The sequence below is a fragment of the Rhinopithecus bieti genome, unplaced genomic scaffold, assembly GCF_001698545.2.
Source record: "Rhinopithecus bieti isolate Rb0 unplaced genomic scaffold, ASM169854v2 scaffold_33303, whole genome shotgun sequence".
Classification (NCBI taxonomy): Eukaryota; Metazoa; Chordata; class Mammalia; order Primates; family Cercopithecidae; genus Rhinopithecus; species Rhinopithecus bieti.
Genome location: NW_016814421.1, coordinates 809,887 through 830,329, shown reverse-complemented (window position 1 = coordinate 830,329; position 20,443 = coordinate 809,887). Strand labels below are relative to the sequence as shown.

Genomic DNA, 20,443 nt, shown 5'->3' with positions numbered 1-20,443 from the left:
TGGTAACTAGTACTCTTCAGTTTTCATCTTCATATAATTGTCGTGAGGATTCAAGGAAGGAGCTGGGAAATGGTTTCGTCTTCATAGATGCTCAACAGATGTGAGTTCTGTTTTCTCCCATGTGTACATTTCTTATCTTTTTGTAGACTTCATGGGAGTGGCATTTATGGATTCAGACTTACATTGTTGACAATGGCCTTGCTACCTGATAGATGATCAGTAAGTTACAGAATGAATACATATTTATAAGAGCAGCAGAGATAGGAGTACATTAGGGCAATTAGAATAGATTCCTTTTTTTTTTTGAGACAAAGTCTGTCGCCAAGGGTAGAGTGAGGTGGATCCATCTCACTGCAACTTCTGCCTCCTGGGTTCAAGTGATTCTTGTGCCTCAGCCTCCCCAGTAGCTGGATTACAGGCATGTGCCACCATGCGTGGCTAATTTTTATATTTTTGATAGAGACCGGGTTTCACCATGTTGGCCAGACTGGTTTCAAACTCCTGGCCTCAGGCGATCCGCCCACCTTGGCCTCCCAAAGTGCTGGGATTATAGGCATGAGCCACAGTGCCCAGGCATTAGAATAGATTGCAAAGAAAAGTTGACTGTGTCATTCTCTGCTCCCTCCTGTGTGTTGTTTAGTCTACAGGGCCATCTTAGTACCATTGCCTAAAGAAACGGAGTTCCCCAAGAATGTGTTAGGAATAACAAAAATTCTGTACTTTGACCTGAAAATGGTGGTTCTTGAGCTGGTTATTTTTCTAGGTATTGGTGGAATTTATGAGTCAGAGTTAGGTACTCATTCATGGATAACACAAGGACTTCTGTCAGAGATCTGGATGCTATCACTAGAATCTCTGTTTACCCTCTTGGGCCCAGTTTATTTGTCTCTTCTGTGAGGAGGAGTATACCTGTTTGGCCTTTCTCTTAGGTTGCTTTTGAGAATGAATGGAATAATATGTGGAAATTCTGTTCATAAGTGTAGAAGATGGCTAGTGATGATGATGATGATGATGAGGATGATGATGATGAAATTGATGATGCCCAAAATATGAAGAGTCCAGACTGAATTTTTGGCTTTCTAACTTCAAATTTTCAGGAATGCATGATGATAAAAAAAATTGTTATTTCTGATATCTACTGCATTGTTACTGTAGACCTTCAAAGTTTGACACAAATAACTAAATTATTTTGTTTTGTTAGTGAGGATCACTTTTATTTTAGCGGTGTAGCCTGTTAAAATAACCTTACATGAGGATTCTCAAAGTTACACTATGTTTCACTAATAACTAAGGCAGTTCCATAAAAAAGACATTTAGAATGAATAAGGATAAATCAAAAGTAATTCGTATCCATTGGTAAGGAGGTGGCACATACCAAGTGTCAAATGTAGACATTTTAGAAATTGAAGTGTTACCATGGAATCAAAGTATTACACTGTAAGGTTGAATATCTGAAGATACCTACTTTAAGCCGTCTGTTAAGATGAAGTTGATATTCATTTTACATATCCTGCTTGAAACCTCTTATGCTGTGAAATTTTCCTGTCTATTAAGAATAGTTTTAGAAAAATGAATTAGCTAATTCCTTAACTTGTATGTAACTTGAATGTAAGTTCCTTTCCTTAACTTGTATGAAAATCAGTTCTCCTTTGTGAAAAGCATGAGATATACCTCCTATTTTATGTTGACGTTGGTTGCATTTTCAAAGTCAGAGTTTTACATATATGGGCCCCTATATTGTCTAGCTTTGTAATCCCCACTTTAAAAGGCATCCCAAAATAGCAACAGAAGAATAAATTGTGACTTGGGTGTATTAGATTTGTATGATCTTGTTTATTGAGCTGCTTTGTTATTTAGTTACCAAGGATGATGTAAGCTTCTCATCCAAGCTTTCCTTTACTATGCTGCATTGTCCTTTAAATGTCATGAGAGTACAAATATTTTCAAGGTAGCAGTGGGGAACAATCTAGATGAGATGACCAAAAGGACATCTCATATGAAACTGCAGTGAGCAAAGGTTTATTGGTCTTTGGATCTCTAAATGGAGTGACTTTAGATATCTAAATATAGTGAAAACCAGAATTCAGTGACTTTAGATTTAAGACCATAAGGGGTTGTAACATCTAACTCCTTTTCTCTCTAATGAAAAAAAAAAAAAAATGGCCACAGCAATGCGGTGGATATCAGAAATAGAAACTTTTCATCATCATACATTCCTGGAAATACCAAGTTAGAAAGGCATGAAAGAATAGAGAGAAGAAAACCTGTCATGGTGTATCTACCTTGGTTAGTGTTTTTCACTTAGAGGATTGCAAATTCATATGAGAATTGCTGAGAGAAACAATTAAGTTAGAGCAAATACTCTCCTTTCATTGTTACAGCCTGTAAAATGCTATTTGTGAGTTGCTACTTATCTATCACCATTTCTCTTTTTCCACTTCATTGTTAGTGTTTGTATGATTGGGGTGGGCGGGGGTCTTCTGGATGGGGTTGCTCATACTCCACAAAGCCTTTTCCCCTTCTGTTGAAAGAAGACACAGCTGAAATCAGTCTCTTTGCCTTTTCATGATATGGGGATGCGGTGGAATCAAAGCAGGCAGGATGAAAGCCCAAAAGCTTCCTGTTTCCAGCTGTTTTCCTCAGCGAAGGTTTTTTTTTTTCTTTTTTCTTTTTTTTTTCTCCCAAAGATGATGCTTCCTTTCAAGGGGTTTTTAATCTGCGAACTGTGTCCTCAGTTTATTTCACTACAGTAAAATGTGTTCCCTTTAGGTCATATCTGTCTCTTTTAAAGCCCAACCTGTCCTTTTCAGCTGTGTTAGTTGCTACTCAAAAGAACAAACGTGATTTATAAAAGTCCTTTTAATGAGGCACAAAGACCAATAAACCTTTGCCACTGGAGTTTCATCTTTTCGGTTGCTTTATTTTCATTTATGAAAAATGTGAGTTGTCAAAAAGCCATTGAGAACACTATTAATTTGACCATTTAATATTTGTAAACAAAGCCGTTAAGAATAAAATATGTTGTTATGGCCTTAAGGTTGTTTTTTTTTTTCCCTTCCGAATGCAGTATAATGATATGTAATTTGTTTAATGTAAATTCTTTAAAATTAAGGCACTGGAAACTGCATAAATGCTAAAATGAATATTAAGAGTGGCCTGATTTATTAAGTGATAATGTGCATGAAAATATGGCTTTTTTGCCCTGATGTTTATGGCTTCACTTTTCGCATTGATGTTGTTTTGGAATTTCATTTCTAAAGTCTGCATCCTCTGGGGATAAATGAAATATAAAAATGAATTCTTTTAATCACTCATTAAACATAATCTCTAACTAGATCTTTCACCCATTTCCTAGATCTTCGAGGGTCCTCAGTAATCATAATCATTATACATTGATTTATAAAGGAGTATCAGAGTGAGTCAGAATGCTTCTGTTTCTTTATCACTTGTCCTTCCCCAAATATCCACACTGACCTAAACGTAGAAGAATTTATCAGCAAGAAAATTCACATTGTTGCCTGTTATTTGAGCTAATTCTTTGTGATATAATGAAGCCAGTGGCATATGGGGGAGAACCACCTCATTTCATTTTCACTTTAATGCTAACTCTAACATATGCTTTTGAATTGAAGTGGGGTCCCAAATGCCAATATATGGTAAAAGAATTAAGCACTTTAAAAAAGAGAAAGTTTTCCCTTATTTACTCCTGTTGCCCACTCTCTTGAGGGTGAGAGGCTGATAGCGCTTAAAAACATGAGCATGTCTATTTTATCTGTACTGTTTAATAGAGAGCTATGAAAAAAATGGCAATTAACATATTCAGACAGAAAATCATCCTGGCTGAATGACTCATTAAATAGTCGTATAAACAGGATGTGCCGAAATGAACTGGTTCAGAATTTAGTTCCATTGGTCTTTTCAGCACACACTGCTCATTATCAGCACTTTAAGAAGCAGACTTGTGGGTGCTTAGAGGACACTTAAATTTCTTTTCTCTTTATTTTTTGCTTAAACACTTCTCCCCTCCTCCATCCTTTCCCGTGCTATTCCTAATTCTTTGGCAGGCTAAGATCACTCTTCCAAACATGAAGCATTCTGTTGGAAATCGAGTTAGGGGTAAGAGCATCTGACTTTCATCCAGATCAGTGGTCCTAATCCCAGATGACAATCAAAAAGTATTTGAAGATTTTTTTTTTTTGAAACAGAGTCTCCGTCTATTGCCCAGGCTGGAGTGCAATGGCACAATCTTGGCTCACTGCAGCCTCCGCCTCCCAGGTTCAAGCGATTCTCCTGCCTCAGCCTCCGAGTAGCTGGGATTACAGGTGTGTACCACCATGCCTGGCTAATTTTTATATTTTTAGTAGAGATGGGGCTTCACCATGTTGGCCAGGCTGGTCTCAAACTCCTGACCTTGTGTGATCTGCCCACCTCAGCCTCCCAAAGTGCTGGGATTAAAAGCGTGAGCCACTGTGCCTGGCCGTATTTTTAAAATATGCAGACATTGCTGAACCTCATTTTTTTGGGCTTCCCATTCAGCAGATCTAGAGGCAAGGCCCGGTAGTCCGTATTTTAATAAAAGCTCCCAATAGGATTCAGATAGCCAGCCGGACTTGGAAACTACTCACTGATTTGTGTCCCCTCATAGTAAAAATGCTCTTTCCCCAGGTACAGGATATATGGCCATCTGCCCTCGATATCAGTGGTTTGCAGACCTGGCTGCAAATTAGAGTCATCTGGGGAGGTTGGAGAAGCACTACTGATGTTTGACCCCACCCCCAATTAAATTGGGTGGGGGGGGGGGAGTTAAAACCTCCCCAGGTGATTCTACTGTACAGTCAAGTTAGAGTACTTCTGTCCTACATAAACAGATGGAGCTAAGTTTAGCTGAAAAAGTCTAGTTTTCTTTTAGAATATACTTTACCCTGTGCTAAAACTCCGTTACTGTGCCTCCCTAACCACACACACAGAGCTTAAATGTATTGCCTCTACTAAGGCTTTCGCATTTATTGGTACCCTGTTCTCAGGTGGAATAGTTGCTAGGCTCTCACGATGTATCAGATTCCTGTTTCTTCCTACCTGAGTACTACATCTGTGATGTGCAGATGTGTTGGTATAGCGTGAGCACCCCACAAAGGCTAAGTATTAAGGATGAAGAACAAAATTGCAGTTTAGCAAAGGAAGGAGCATCCATCTTTTGAGTCCCTGTATACTCCAAGACAAATTCTGAATAAACAAGTTTCTTCTTTAGCAAGTTGTGATATTAAATGGGTGCCTTTCATTACATTGGCTGACATTTGCATTTCTTGGACCCGTTCTGGAAAAGGGTCTGAGATGAACCCATTGCTGAAGATCTAAAAAACAAAAACTTTCGCCATGTCAAGGGAAAGAGGAAAGATTTCCATAAGCATAATCTTGTATTATAGATGGTATGTGAAAACTCTACATCCTAGCTGCCCACAGGGATTTCAGGGGTACTTTAAGGGGTACTTACAAATAAAAGGAAGAAGATACATTACATCACATTCCCGTTACCAAGGAGAACCTCATCCTCTCTAGGAAAGGGTTCTCTCCTGTCTTACGTGTGACTTTCCACCTCCTAAGTCCCCTTGAAGTGACTGAGCAAAGACACTCTTACGACACTAAGCCGTTGGTGCTAGAAGTGGAAGTAGACGGAGCCCTTGAGGTTCGGGTGCCAGGTCCTTTATCTCTGATGGCTTGGGAAACAAAAGTCAGCAGCCATTTCTCTTCACTAGAGACTCTGAGGAGGTAAAAAGGGAGGGATTCACGAAGTCATCTTGATTTTTCCGTATCTTATGGCAAAGTCTTGTGGTAGACCCCAGCACCCTGATGGTTAGTCTCACTCTTGTAAGTTTACATAAGGCTTTCTCAAGAGACTGACATCCAGAGCGCTTGCCTTAGAGAAGACTGCTGACCATGATCATGACACTGGAAGGTGTTAGGACTGGCAAGTCTACTCTGGTATGGCAGGAACCCTGGGCCCCCGAATAAGGGAGGTGATTATGCTTTAAAGTCTAGGCTTACCGATGTGTAGGGCTGTGGGACTCACTGTCAGGGTTGTGTAAGGCATGGGCCATGACTTGCAGAAGTCTGAGTGTGTGAGCACCGCCTTAAATATTGCCCCCAGGTGCTTTACTTGCTTAACCCAGGACCCAGCCCTGGCAGGGAGCAACAGCAGGAGGGAAAACCATTGATAATTTAGGTCTTCACATCTTATGCTTCATTTAATGTGGTTGATAAAGAGCCTCCTTGTAAAAATATCTTGGTGTAGACTCCCAGGGAAGGAAACACTTGTGTGACTGACAAGCCGGCAGTGCCCATGGCCACGTGTGTCACCCTGGTGGAGGATAATCGTCCTATTATTTTTTGTCACTAGGTATAACAAGTGGGTAGTGCTTTGTGTATTCCACTGTGATGAATTAATTTTGCGTTCATTGTAGTAGCACTGATCATAATGAATTAATTTGGTATTCATGTGGATGTCAGAGGTTTTTTTTTTCTTTTTTTCCCTTCCAATTTCATGTAGCTTTAGTTAATGGATACTTTAAAGTACAGTACATCTGATCTGATTCTATTCTCTCATTCACTTCTCATAATTTTCCCCCCACTGGATATTGTGAGGTATTCTGTTTTTAAAACATATTTAACTTGATCTTTAAATAATTAATGTTTTAATAGCTTTACATGACCTCAAACATTCCTCCTGCTTTTCATTTATAAAATAAGGAAACTAAGGTAAATAGTTATAACAAATATAACTGCTAGGTTGAGTGATATACTTAATAACTTGTATATTTTAGTTTGGTTTAAAAAGATCTGAACTAATCATTTGTAATTTGTAGCCTTATTGAAGACAAATATTGCATCCCCTTATGCAAATATGAAATAATGAAAACTGCATGCCGTATATAATAGTTTGCTCTTCTTTTAATTTCTTCTCTCTCCTTTCCCTCATAGATGAGATTGATAAATGTATGTGCCTATATTATTTATCTGTTCATGTAAGGACATGTAATTGACTATTAGATATGGTAATTGCATAAATGTATCTTCAAGCTCATTTCCTTTTCTGTTTATAAAATAAATGTTTTTGTTAAATTGGAATATATACTGAAATAGAAGGGCCTAATTTAGGATCGAGAAACCAGGTACCCAAACAAAAATCAAACAAAATTCTGGGAACCTTTTGACAAACTTGTTCTATAACCTATATGCATTTAAAAAATTTGTTCATCATGTTTGCTGACTATTGAAGATACTTCTAATAGAACAAGGGTTTCCTTCATCACTAACACACCTGCTTGGCTGATTTTCTCCCGGTGGAGATATGGTTGAACCTTAAGAAAGAAGGATGTTTTTTGCCTTACGAGTATGAAGATGGCATTTTTGGTCTTTCTTTAAATTTAAACTTGGAAATGTATCCTCCATATATCTCATGGCCGTGAACTTTTTTTTTCTTGTAATTTGACAGCTCTTGTTCAGTTTGATTCTCAGCAGCAGCTGTATTCCATTGTAGACTGCTGTGTTTCAGCAGTTGATGGATCCTGTATATTTTACTATTTAGCATATATAAAGAAGTTGGGACTCTTGCAAATGGCAAGGACCATATAACTGGGTTACTATGGCTTTCATTATTTTTGTTATTATTGTGACAGATTGTACAGTAATATACTAACAAAGATTTATGGCATCATGAAGCAGTAGGAGATGTTGGGATAGAGGAGAAAACTCATGTTAAAACAAATGTCTGTAATAATAAGAGGAAAACAAAACTTCCAGAAAGCTCTGAAAATTGTTTCTAGTATAAATATTTTTATTAACATTTGTTATGGTTGAAGATCTTGAGAGTAATTGTTCATGCATTTCTGCAATTTAGATTATGCTCTATGCCTATTTGTGCATCATCGTTCTTAGGAGATTGTTCTTTTCTTTCTTCTGTGTGTGTGTGTGTGTGTGTTTTTTTTTTTTAGTTTTTTTGTTTTACTGGAACATATAGGTATTGAATATGCAATGAACAGAAAATTTATGGAGGGCAGAATTATGAGTATCTGAGGAAAGTTTAATTACTTTTATAATTTAGATAAGCTTCATAATTTATTGTAACACGCTGTACTTTGGCACAATTTGTAACAATTATAAAGCCCTTGAATTTAGGTTCTTTACTTGGCAACCATCAACAGAGTAAGCTGTATGAAAACTTCAAGCATTTACTTTCCTTCCTCTGCCTTGCATTAAAGGCTTATGCTGTAGTGGTTTTGTTGCTCCCATTTTCATTTGCCACATCTCCGGGTTTTATGTATCACAGTATAGTAGGCTTGTGGTTATACACTAGGAAGCAGACGAAGAGAGGACCTGAAGATACCTCCTGATGCCCAAAGCTAGGAAAGGGAAAAATGGGGAAGAACTCAGATGCCTCTTGGAAATGATTCTTGCCTCAATTAAAACGACCTCGCTATTTACCTCCATATAAAGGACATATCCTGAATTATTCAAACAATTCAGAAATCAACATTTAAAAAAATGAACATACATTCCTTTTCATAATGAAAGAGCAGTGTAAAATGGCTCTTTTCTTAGACCTAGATTATATTAGTGTTAAAGGAATTGCTGCCTAGTATACAATTTTTTGATGTTGTTGTTTTCTACAACATCAATCTTATTTGTTGTCCTTTTTTGTCATGCCTGTTAAATGTGTATTTTTCTGCATTGATGTTGAAACTAATGTACAAAGTGTGACATCTCCAAAACTGATTTGGTTGTTCCTAAAACATTTGTCCTTAAAAAATATATTTATTTGCAGCCCAAGAATTTTAGATTCACATTTTCTTTTAATGACTAAACTGTAGAACAGAATTAGCTCTCATAAAACCTTGTACTTGCTGAACCACGCTCATAATTAAATGATCATAACGATTTTGTGTGACACTTTGAACTTCTAAAGTTCTTTCACATCTACGTATGTTTAGGACAAGATTTAAAAACTAAATTATTCTACATTTGGAGTAGAAATAAGTGGCCAATTATCCAGCTTTTGTACCTCAAATACCTTCCTTTTTTCTTTTTTCCAAATACCTCCTTACATTCTCCACCGACTTTGTGGGCTGCCTAAGTGTGACAGAAATGGGAACCGTAGTTATGAATTCTGATTCTCTTGTGTTACTGCAGGTTTTCGATAAGTCACTTGGTGCAAAACACTGAAACAGCTTATCTGTTGGCTTAAATGAGTCAACAGTCTGAATCAAACAGGTTGTGAATTGGTTAAAATAATAAACCAGTAACCCTGTGGTTGAGCTCTTGATGATTAAAGAACCAGACCTAAGAATGCATTTATAGTCTTTTAAAAGAAAGGCTGCCACTTCTTTGAGCTGTGTTGCTTTGTGTAGATTTCTTTATTTTTTTTTTTTTAAAGAAAGGCTTCATTATCTGTTTCAGATCTTCATAGATGTTGCAATAAGATACTCTTTCTATTAGTATAGGATTGAAAGGATCAAAGTTAGTAACTTTAACTGAGACACTTTAAAATAACATAATAGTTTATTATCTCTTTCCTTTTCAAGATTTATGTTCTTACAAGGGTACAAGGTTCCTGATTGAATGTGGTCCTACTGGTAAGGATCCTATGTAATAGAATAGTAATTCCCCTGTCTAGCATTCTCTGGGTTGTTTTAATGTTGCAAGTGAATGTGTTCTGCTGTGCAAATAAACGTAGTTCTCTTATTCACATTACTGATGACTTGCATCCTTAAACCCTTTTGGTCAGGGTATTATTGTCCTTTATCCTGAAAAATGTCTGTGATTGTAGTGCCCTAATGCTATAAATCAATGGGGACTGAATTCAGCGCCTGCTAAGTAGTGTGAGGCAACCCTTTAAATGCAAATGCATCAGGGCTAGTTTTAATGTAATTTTAATAAGGCTGAAACCATTTTGAAGTAGACTTAAATCATAATACTAATCTTAAAAGACTATTTAGCTGAGAAGTCCCTTTATTCTCACTGGCCATTTTTCCTCTGTGTGCATGCAAACCACCTTTCATGTGATTCCACAGTTTTTCATTTCTTTTTTTTTTCTCAAATAGAATATATGTACAGTTTGTGGTTACTTTATTAGTTGGAGAAGAGCATATATTGACTAAAATTACTTCTTTTTCTTCCTGTTTGTACATGCCTGAGTAATCCGTGTGTGTGTGTGTCCATAATATTTCAAACAAATTTGCTATGTTTTGGTCAGAGAAGTAAAAATCTAGCTCTCAATGCTGACTGGAGTAGTTATTTAAGACTATGATATTTAAATAGGGGAGTAAATGCAAAGTAATATAAAAATGAGGAAAATATTTACAAAATCAAGCCTGACCTCAAGTCCAATATTTTTCAATCTTCTAAGCCTCTTGTTTTCACAAATTCACATTGTTTCAATGTATGTGGAATATATCTTGCTGTTTATATTTGGGTTGATGGTACAGGTGCAGGATCTTTGATCTGGGGAAATAAAGTTGGATTAGGGACTAGCTTAACTGGTCTGCAGAAACTGTAGACTACAGACACTGAAGGTAAGAACCTACTGTCACATCTTTTGCAGAGAGACAAAGACATTGTGGTCTTTGGATATTTTACCTGGGATATGTATTTTGTGTATTTGTGTAATTGTGTATTAATTTACACAAATTTAAGTAAAGAATATATTAATAAGATTCATCAAATAATTTATAAATTAATTTTCCCACATTTTCTGTGTTCAGGAATTATCAAGGAGATGTGTAAATATTGAAGCCTATACTATATTCCATTTATTAGCTTTTAATGTATTTCATATAATTCACAAAACAGTAATTTGTCATTTACATTACTCCCCTTTTCCTATTGAGCCTTCTGAAAGAATAATGTAGACTAGCATTAAAAAAATCTTGTTTCAAGACGTGTTAATAGAAATTTTATTTTCAGTATATTCTGCATTAAATATTGTAAAACACCCCTAGAGAGTGATATTATTTGTAATGATTCCCAAGTTGCTTTGACCAGAGAACTCCATTTTTCATGAAATACCTCCCATGTGGAACATTCTGCAGAAGACAGTTTTGTGAAATGCTAACTTAGCCCAAAAGCTTTTTTAAATTAAGGCCTTTCAAGTTGGTAGTGGTATTTAGTTTCTTGTTTTTTTAAATAGACTTTGTTTAGGACAGTTTCCTAGGGTTGCTGTGCCACTCATGCTAACTGTCCTGTCCTCTTGAAAAATACTATTTGTGACATGTGAACAGATATGGAGGTCTTCTACCCGAATATTTTAATACCAAATAATAGCTGTATCTTCTCAGATATTGGTAGCTATGTCAATGGAGATGTGAAATTGACTTCTATCAATGGCTTTTGTCCATTCTCCAAGACTATCTTTGTGGGTGGAGGTGTTGGTGGATATGTGTATGTGTCTCCTCCTCTTACCCTCTTAACAGTTTGGTCACAGTGGTGACCAGTGAGTATAGAGCAGAGCCTTGACAATGCACCTGACTTTGGGCTCCAGCCGGATAGTATGAATGAGTGAAGCAGATGCTAAGGAGAGGTGAGTTTAGGGTAACTGGGGCAAGCGTGCCCCCTCGTTAATTCAGTCAGCATCTCCAAGAATCCTGTGCAGGGCAAGTAAGATCTATCTCAGGACCAGCAATATCTCACCCTTGGTATGAAGATGAGAAGTCAGGAGACTTGAGCTGTAGGTTTGGTTGCCTCCCTGCCCTGGCAGACTTGCCTAATTTACAGCAAGTAGAAAATAATCTGTGTCTTGTTCAGATCTAAATAACAATGCTTTAATGGTACTGTAGGATATTTGTTAAAAAGAACATATTAATTATGTTTTTAGAAGCTTCTGTAAGGAAGAAAGAAATTTGACCCCCCAACTTTTCTCTTTTCTAGAACTGCAAATTGCTGCTATTTTAAATAGACTTTGTTGTTTAACCGTACATCCAGGAAAATCTAGGAAATTAAAGAAGCATGCATATAAATGATTGTGTAGCAGAACATGAACATTAAATTCAAACAGTGAAGAAATTAAAGTTAGAAATACTCTCAAACATATGAAGGTTCTAGAATCAATCCTTTAAGCACAGTCTGAGACATGGGATATCTTTGCACTTACTTGGACCTTGGTTTCTATTTCTGTGATGATTATTGGATTTGATACCATCTGATGTCCTGTTCAGCACCAGATTCTATGAAGCTGGGTCTGAGATTAACTTAGGTCTGAGCTTGACATAAAGGGGAACTGGTCCCTAGATGTCCTCAGGGCTGAGAAGTTATTGATTTCTCAAGTATAATAGGACTGCACAGACGCACAATTTGCACCAATCGGAACAAAATGTTTAACAAGTTCTGAGTATAGAAAACACTTTGCAATTTGAATTTCTATGATTCCAAAATTCAAAAAAGCTCCTTTTTGATTAAATGCACTGCCCTCAACCACACATGCTCATTTTCTCTGTCTACTGCTTTGTCATTCTGTTTATTTAACTTTGCTTGGCATACCAGAGTTGTAACGCTGAGATTTTAAAGTACATATGCAAAATTGGAATGTGTCAGAGAACCTAGGAACAGATTCATCAGAGGAGTCATGAGGCACATTGCACATGCTTTAACATCAAGGTGTAAACGGAGCCCATTAAACCATTAGTTAAGTGGTGATCGGGAGCAAGAGCCTGATTAGATTACAAAATCTTCTGTGTGTGAGCGCGGTATGTGAAAACATAACACTTGATCCTCACCACAGTGCCACGAAGATTCAATTAGAGAACTGGTATGTGCCCAGATTTGGGGACATAAAGGGCAACTGGATTTTGAAGGAAAGATGGTAAGGAAACACCTGCAAAAATCTGCTTCTCTGTGCAACAGACTGGGTAATTGCATATGCAGATGGATAGTTAGGGATATAATTACTTGATTTGTGAACACAAATGCCCTTTCGATTGTGTGAGTGTTGAATTTTGCAGTGACAGGTGCCTGCGGATTGCTGTGTGTGTATCCTTTGCACCCCTCTTTAAATATTTGGCCTGGAGTATATCTTCCATTCATTGTGAATGGAACCACCGCCTTCCCGCCCCATGATGGTCTGGGGAATTGTTATAGCTCTTAATGTCTCTCCAACTTTTTCTCATAAATAATAACCTTAATTTGAAACCTTAACTAAAAGAAGGACTGCATAGAGGCATGTGGTGAAGGGCTTACGAATTATGCACAGAATTCATTTTTTAAAGCTGCTGGATGTAACTCATTAGTTTTCATTGTTTTCTCAAAATAAGGAAAACTATTAACCAACACTGCAGACTAATAGCCTGGATTTTTTTCCCCCCATAATCAACTGAAGTTTAATGGAAATTCATCTTTTGAAAGACTTCCTTTTTTCTCCTTGCTTTTTCTTAACCTTTCCATTAATACTGTTCCAATATCTTCTCTAATCTCTCTCAACTAAATAGCATTCTCAGTCATTCCTTTTCTATGTCAACATTTCTATACCTCACTGAAGATGTTTGTAGAAATACTGGTGCAGTCCAAATGGGATTTATTTTTAAATTCAAGAATTTGTTAAGCACTCACTTATGTGGAATGGTCAGGTCATCTCCATATTCCTTTCTCTGGCCTTATGGAGAAAGCGGAGGAAACGGTGTCTGCCTTTAATGAGGTTGTTAACGTGCCTGAACTACACAATAAGTTATTAAGTCATACTTTATGTGATTATTCAGTTTTTTTTTTTTTTGCTCCATTCTAAATCAAACTATCTAAATTTTTTTTTGTCAAATAAAGGCTAATTTCAGCAGTTATTGATAATAAACTCCTATCAGTTTGAATCAACACATACTTATCAATGTGTATGATGCTCTGCTAAGTATAGTACATCGGTAATCTCATTTAATTTGTCAAACAATAAATATTATTCCCATTTCACAGATGAGCACACTGAGATATAAGATTAAGTGTATTACTCCTGCCATATAGTTAATAAATAGAAAGGGATTAGATTTCAGAAATATGTGCCTCTCTAGCCCACGTTTGTTGCTGTTTTGCAATCTAATTTGCAAATATAAATAAATTATTTAAAAAAAAAAAAAAAAAAAACTTGAATCTGCCTTTTAAAGGAGCCTGCCAAAGAGAGGCAAAATAACCGCAGAAATCCCATTTTGACTGGCTTTGATATGAAGACTTCACACAACTCTTATTTTAATTTCTTGGTATTTCCTTATGCTTTGCTGCTCTTCTGAGGCACATTTTCTCAGTAAGATATTCTTTATGCTTTTGACTAAAATGTGGGGATTAAATTTTACCCACAAAAAGGTTTGAAACCGTTCTTTCTAATTCTTCGTGTGTCATTAAAAAAGTATCCGTATATATTTTGGTGCGTGTGGAGAAGGAGCTGGCACTGTGTGCTCAAATAATGCTCGGAACCACCTGCTTTGAATGTGGTCTGATTGAATCAGATGACGACTGCTTTTCATCACCGAGCTGGGATTGGGATGTGGGGGAAATGTTTTGTTTTGATATTTCACATGTGCTTAGGTGTTCGTGGTTTCAGGTTGTTTAAGAACAGACTCATTGAGTGTTGCTGAGTCCTGTGGGGGAGATTTGAAAGGAACCTTGAGGATTTCTAGGTCTGTTTCAAAATTACGTCCTCTTGTGTGGTGCATTTATTTGTGTTCAGGATGCAGATTGCCTTGTGGAAAATGGCAAATCATTTTCCCTCATAAAAGGTTTCTTTTGTTTTTTGTTTGTTTGGTCTTCAGCTATTTTTTGGTAGTCGCCCTTCCTGAGTTCTGATTATCAGTACTTTCATCATTTATACCGCTCGTTTCTCTGGAGTTCTTGGTGCACTCTGGGTCCACTTTTCTTCTTTGGGGCGATGATTAACATCTACCCTGGTACTCACCTGGTATTTGAGGCTCTGAACTTCATTATCTTCTCTTCGACTGCAGCTCGTGGCCCTTGTAGGCAACGTGCTTCCCAAAGAGCCTGGAAGAGACTACAGCTCACTTCCTGCCATCAGACAGTATGTGGGGAGGTCAAGCGGCGGGCAGGGGAGAGGCTTGGTGAATTTCAGACTTTTAGGCCCCATCTAGAAGAATCTGCTTCAGTATGTCTTGGAGCTACCCAGGAATATGTATTGTTAACAGTGCTCCAGATCCGAGGGACAGTTGGAATTAGGAAAACTGGCTCTAACTGATGCCCCAATACTTCTCAAAGTGGGTGCCCCCACATCCTAATATGCTAGATGTGTTTTGTAACTGCAGATTCCTGGGCTGCGTTGGGAGTGGTGGCCCTGGACCAGCCTTGGTCATGTGTCCCCCACCACACTCTTGGGATTTGTATTTGTACAAACTTTGGAGAATGAACTGCCACAGAGATTCTAGGTGACAGGAAATTGTGGGGTAAATTAGAGGATTACAAATCATGCTTCTAGTATCAGTACAGGTACACACAATCCTCAAAATAGGGGACAGGTGTGTTTGGAAAGCTTGTTTTGTAAAGAGAGTCTTTTCTCCCTTTGACTTCTCTTCTTTACATGAAAGCTACATTTCTGAATTAAAAAGAGAGGGACAGAGGGAAAAAAAGAGAACAATAACAACAAAAGACTCCTGAGGCATACCTAAGCTGCAGGAGCCAGGGGAGTGTCCCTTGTTTTACTTGGTGATGACTATGTTTGAACAGCCCTTTGCTTTGTCCTTCCTGTCCTCTGACATGAGGATGCAGGATTGGAATCATTAGAAACCCTAGGTTAGTAGCATCAGGCTCCCTGCCCTGTATAGTCTCTGGGAGGACAGAGCTGCAGCTTAAGTTGTGCTTTTGTCTTGGCAAGCACCTTTCAATTTTTATCCTAGCTCAGTTGCTTTGTTTGGCATTTTACTGGCCAATACTCCTTTTTTTTTCTCTCTTCTCCATCTCCTAATTCTCAACCTCTTCTGGGGCCAAAAACTTGGAGGAAGGACTTTTAAAAAAACCAATTTCACTCCTGTTTATGTAATCGTTTCTATATTACAGAAGGCTATGGTGTGTTTTAAAATGTATACATTTATTTCTTTGCTTTTCTCCCTTGTGACTGAATTTTTGAAAAATGCTTGAAACACGGACACCAAAACAGAGTATATGTGTGTCACATTTAAACGGAAAACCCTGTTTGTTTTGTATATTAGACTGTAGCCAATGAAAACTCAGGGAGTAAGGATTTTCATGACTACAACTGAATATAGAACCTCATAGGTTTTTGTTGTAAGTATAAATATTGAGAATAGTTTTGTTTGTTTATGCCAGTGCAGTTTTATAGAAAATCCTTTCAAATGGGGTGCAAAGCCATCCATGGATGTTTGTAAAGGCTTTGCAAAATCATACATAAAATAAATTGTCCATTTGATTTGAACAAGTTTTGCAATTATTTGTGGCTTTAACAGGGGCGTTTGAAGGGCACTGTATTTATCTACCAGCTGGTTCTACTTTTTTTTTTTTTAAGAAAATGGAGAGGTTTATATACAATCCCTTGGGTGAACCAGTAATAAACTATATATCAGGTAGTCAAGTCATGCCATTTCAAATCTGTTTTACATTGTAAAGGGGTAATAATTTGTGAATTTCATCTCATAGAAATTTTTATGCTTCAAATCAAGTTGTTATCCCATCCTCGTCTATTTTTTTTATTGATCCCCTCACTCAGTGTTTTAGAGAAATAAAACATACAATGGAAGCTCTTGCTGGGAAAAAATGCTTTCTTATTTATTATATTGTATCTTGTAATAATATGTTTCTATCACCATTTAAAAACATTCTGTTAGTTACTGATGATTATTTTGTCAAATTCTACGAATTTGGTTCTGTTTTCTTTTTGTGACAAAAGATTCTGAATATTTTCATGTGTCATAAATGCACTTCTTCACATGACAAATGTTCATTGAGCTCTTAGCAAGGCATTGGTGTCAACCCTGGTTCATAGGTGCCCAGAGTTCCTGTCCTTCTGAAGCTTGCATCCTGGTGGGGATAAATAAGGATACCAACCAACAAATATAAATATATGTATATGTATGCATGTAATTGATTGATGTCTGTGTGTGAGTGTTTCCTCGGTGGCATTATACGTTTATTTATTCATTCTTCATGCATTTGTTGTGTGGGAAAGAATGTTTTCCAGGTTGAGGAAAGACACGAGACTCGACAGCCAGGGATATATTAGGTAACCGTGAGGAGTCTGGTGTGATTGAGGCACAGAAGGAAGTGCCAATGCAAAATAACATGAGAAGAAGGTACACAAGATCTTGAGCACCTTAAATGCTAGCCTAAGGAATTTTACATTTATACCCAAAGCAATCAGGAGCCACTAAAGATTTTTGTATGGAGAAGTGACAGTTGTCAGTGGCTCATAATAGATTGGAGCGGGCACTTTTGCTGAAGTTAGGGAATCTGTTTTCAGGTCCTTATTATGAGAGGTGATAGTTAAAAGAGGAAAGAAGGGGAGGGGGTTGGCAAAGGCTGTAGTTAGTTACATTGAGTGAGGTCAAGTGAAATGTTTTGAAGCATTCCTATGGAGAAGTTCCAGATCTTCTTACCTTTCATGACTGTTAGACTTACTCTTCAGTGAAATAAGACTGGTCTTGATTTTTCCGTGTGTCTTGAGTTAAAGCGTTAGTTACCCTTTGCTACTTGGGCTCTACGATTTCACCGTTCTCTGGCCACACTTTGGAATTCACTTCTTTGTGCTCTCCAATATTTGATTTCCTTCTTGTCTTCTTTTATTGTTGTGGTTGTTTTTTGTTGTTTTTGATACAAGAGTCTCACTCTGTCACCCAGGCTGGAATGCAGTGGCATGATGTTGGCTCGTTGCAACCTTCGCCTCCCGGGTTCTTGCCTCAGCCTCCTGAGTGTCTGGGATTACAGGTGTGTGCCACCACGCCCAACTAATTTTTGTATTTTTAGTAGAGGTGGAATTTCACCATGTTGGCCAGGCGGATCTCAACTCCTGGCCTCAAGCCATCCGCCTGCCTCAGCCTCCCAAAGTGCTGGGATTACAGGCAACATGAGCCACCGTGCCCGACTTTCCTTCTTGCCTTAAGAGTCCTGCTTCAAGGAAACTTCCGTCTCCTTTTCAAAAACTATTTCAGTAACAATCCCTTGGTGTTTATTTACCATTTGTAGCCTAAACTTAAAACTTTTTCCTCGTATTAGTTATTTTCAAAGACACTTTTCTTCTCTTCAACTAAATTTCGAGCTCAGGATTCATAATTTCTTTGGAGAGGCACAAACAGAAAGTTAGGTCCTGTCCCATATTTCTAAGTAGTAGGATTTATTTTTCCTTCTATTGAAATGAAAATATAAATGGCCTTTGAGGCTCCAGGAGAGCCCACAAAATTTTATTTAGTCCAAAATATCGCAAAACTTCAGTATTATTAATACTTAAAGATGGTTTGCCTCAAGCAAGAAATATGAAGCTCTGGGGAACACATTCTGTGTGTGTGACACATCCAGACAGTGTGGTTTGCCAAATGCTAGCTGATCCAGAGTGAGGTTCTTAACCTTCATCAAGTCAGGGACTGCTTTGAAAATCCAACGCAAGCTATAGACTCTCTTCCCAGAAAAATGCATATAGCTAAATACATGAGGAAAATTCTGCAGTGCTTAGGCTGTGTATGTAGCATGTGTGTAGGTGTGATATTGGTAAATCCAAAAGAAAAATGCTTTTTAGGTACCTTTTGTAGCCATTAATGTTACCTGTGCTAAGTGCTCATTAGATATTTGCTGTCTGATTCTATTCATGTGAGGGCCACAGGGACCAGGAGAGGTGAGAGCAAAGATGCATGCACAGATCAGAGAAGGATTAAATAGGAAATTATGCAGCATGTAACTTATACATTTTCTGAAAATGATGTTTCTGTGGGCTTAAACAAAAATGAGTGGCCAGGAGAGGATTGCTGTTGGTTAAATGAAGTCTAGATTTATCCAGAGTTGGTATTTCTTGTTGAAGAACCTCAGTGAGCAAGTAAGTTCATAAACCTACTGGGGTGCTGGTGGAGGGGGAGATCTACTTTTTATTGTAGTATGTTTTCAGCTGCAACAAAAGAAAACCCTGACTCAAATGGACTTAAACATAGAGAAATGTATTACATTATGATACCTATTCCAAAATCTCTGGTGGTTTCCCTCCTCTGTGTACTGCTTTCATCCTAGGAATGATAAGGAAATTCCTGCTTTGGTTCTGGGCATCACATCCAAACAGAAAAATCATCAAAGAGGATAAGAGGTCATCTACTGTTGTGTCTCTTTTCCTGGAGTAGGGAGATGTTTCCCAGAACCCAGTGGAGGCTGCAGCTTTGTGTCTTAGTGCTCATTTTGAAACTGGTACCTGGCCTGGGGATGGCAAGGGGTGTGATTGGCTGCAGGACTTGGGGGTTTCCCTCTGGAACTAGAAATGATGTCACCTGTTCCTGATCCACTAGGAGGAGTGGTGGCTATGTGAACAGATGGCAATTATACCAAAACTGCTGCGGGTTCTACTAAGGAGGAAGAAGGGGAAAATAGATATTGGACCAACAGAACTAACAGTGTCATTGTATCTTCTGATAAACTCATGTTCTGAATAAAAAAGGAAGTCATGTTTTTATTTTTAAAAGTTATCTAAATCTATGTTATTTTCTCTACCACAACACATGGGGTACACTCATATGCTTAAGTCCATGTGAGTGAGCTTTTATAATAGATGTTCTGTCCACACAAGGACTGGTTTCCATGGCCCCCACTCAGTTTACTTATGGGCCCTACTGCCATGCACAATTAAGAGAAAGGCAAGATTTTAGCAACTTGGACTGAACTATCGACTTTGCCTAAACTCATTATTTACAGCAGCACTTTTCTTCACAGGTGAATTGTTAGTAGGTTTGATTACTTATTCTTGCCTTGGAGAATTTTCAGGTAAGACTTACAAAGTGATACGCATTGTCATCTCTCAAATGCATCTTTAATTTAAACATATTTTCTAAGTTTCTGGGTAGAGGAAGAGGGAAAAAGTACATGAAAATGAATTTAAAATGCTTGTCAGAGTCAGTGTTAATTTAAACTGTTGCGATTTTCTGTGGGGCATATTTAACCCAAAAGAAAAGCCCTTATAATTAGGAAATTGGGATTCTGAATAATTAATTTGAAAGAGGAAAGATAACTTTTTCTACAGAGAATGTCTTTCATCCAAATTTGGATTTCCAGTTTCTGCAGATGTCACTTCTCTCTCATAACATAAGAAAATGGGTAAGAGGCAGTTTGGAAAGAGGTTGAAAGGAGAAATTATAGGTTCTCCTCCCAGCTTTTCCAATAACTTGCCTTGAGTACTTGGACCAAGCCCTGACTTTCTCTGATGTACAAAGTTGTAAAGGAAGATGAAATACTATGCATGAAAGTGCTTTGAAAATCGAAAGCAGTAAACTGCTCT

General features: G+C 37.6%; 1 protein-coding gene across 9 annotated transcripts in view; it reads left to right on the top strand.

Moving 5' to 3' along the window:
* TCF4 (transcription factor 4) overlaps positions 1-20,443 on the top strand; it is a 371,585-nt gene that overhangs the window by 87,244 nt on the left and 263,898 nt on the right. The window lies entirely within an intron of this gene.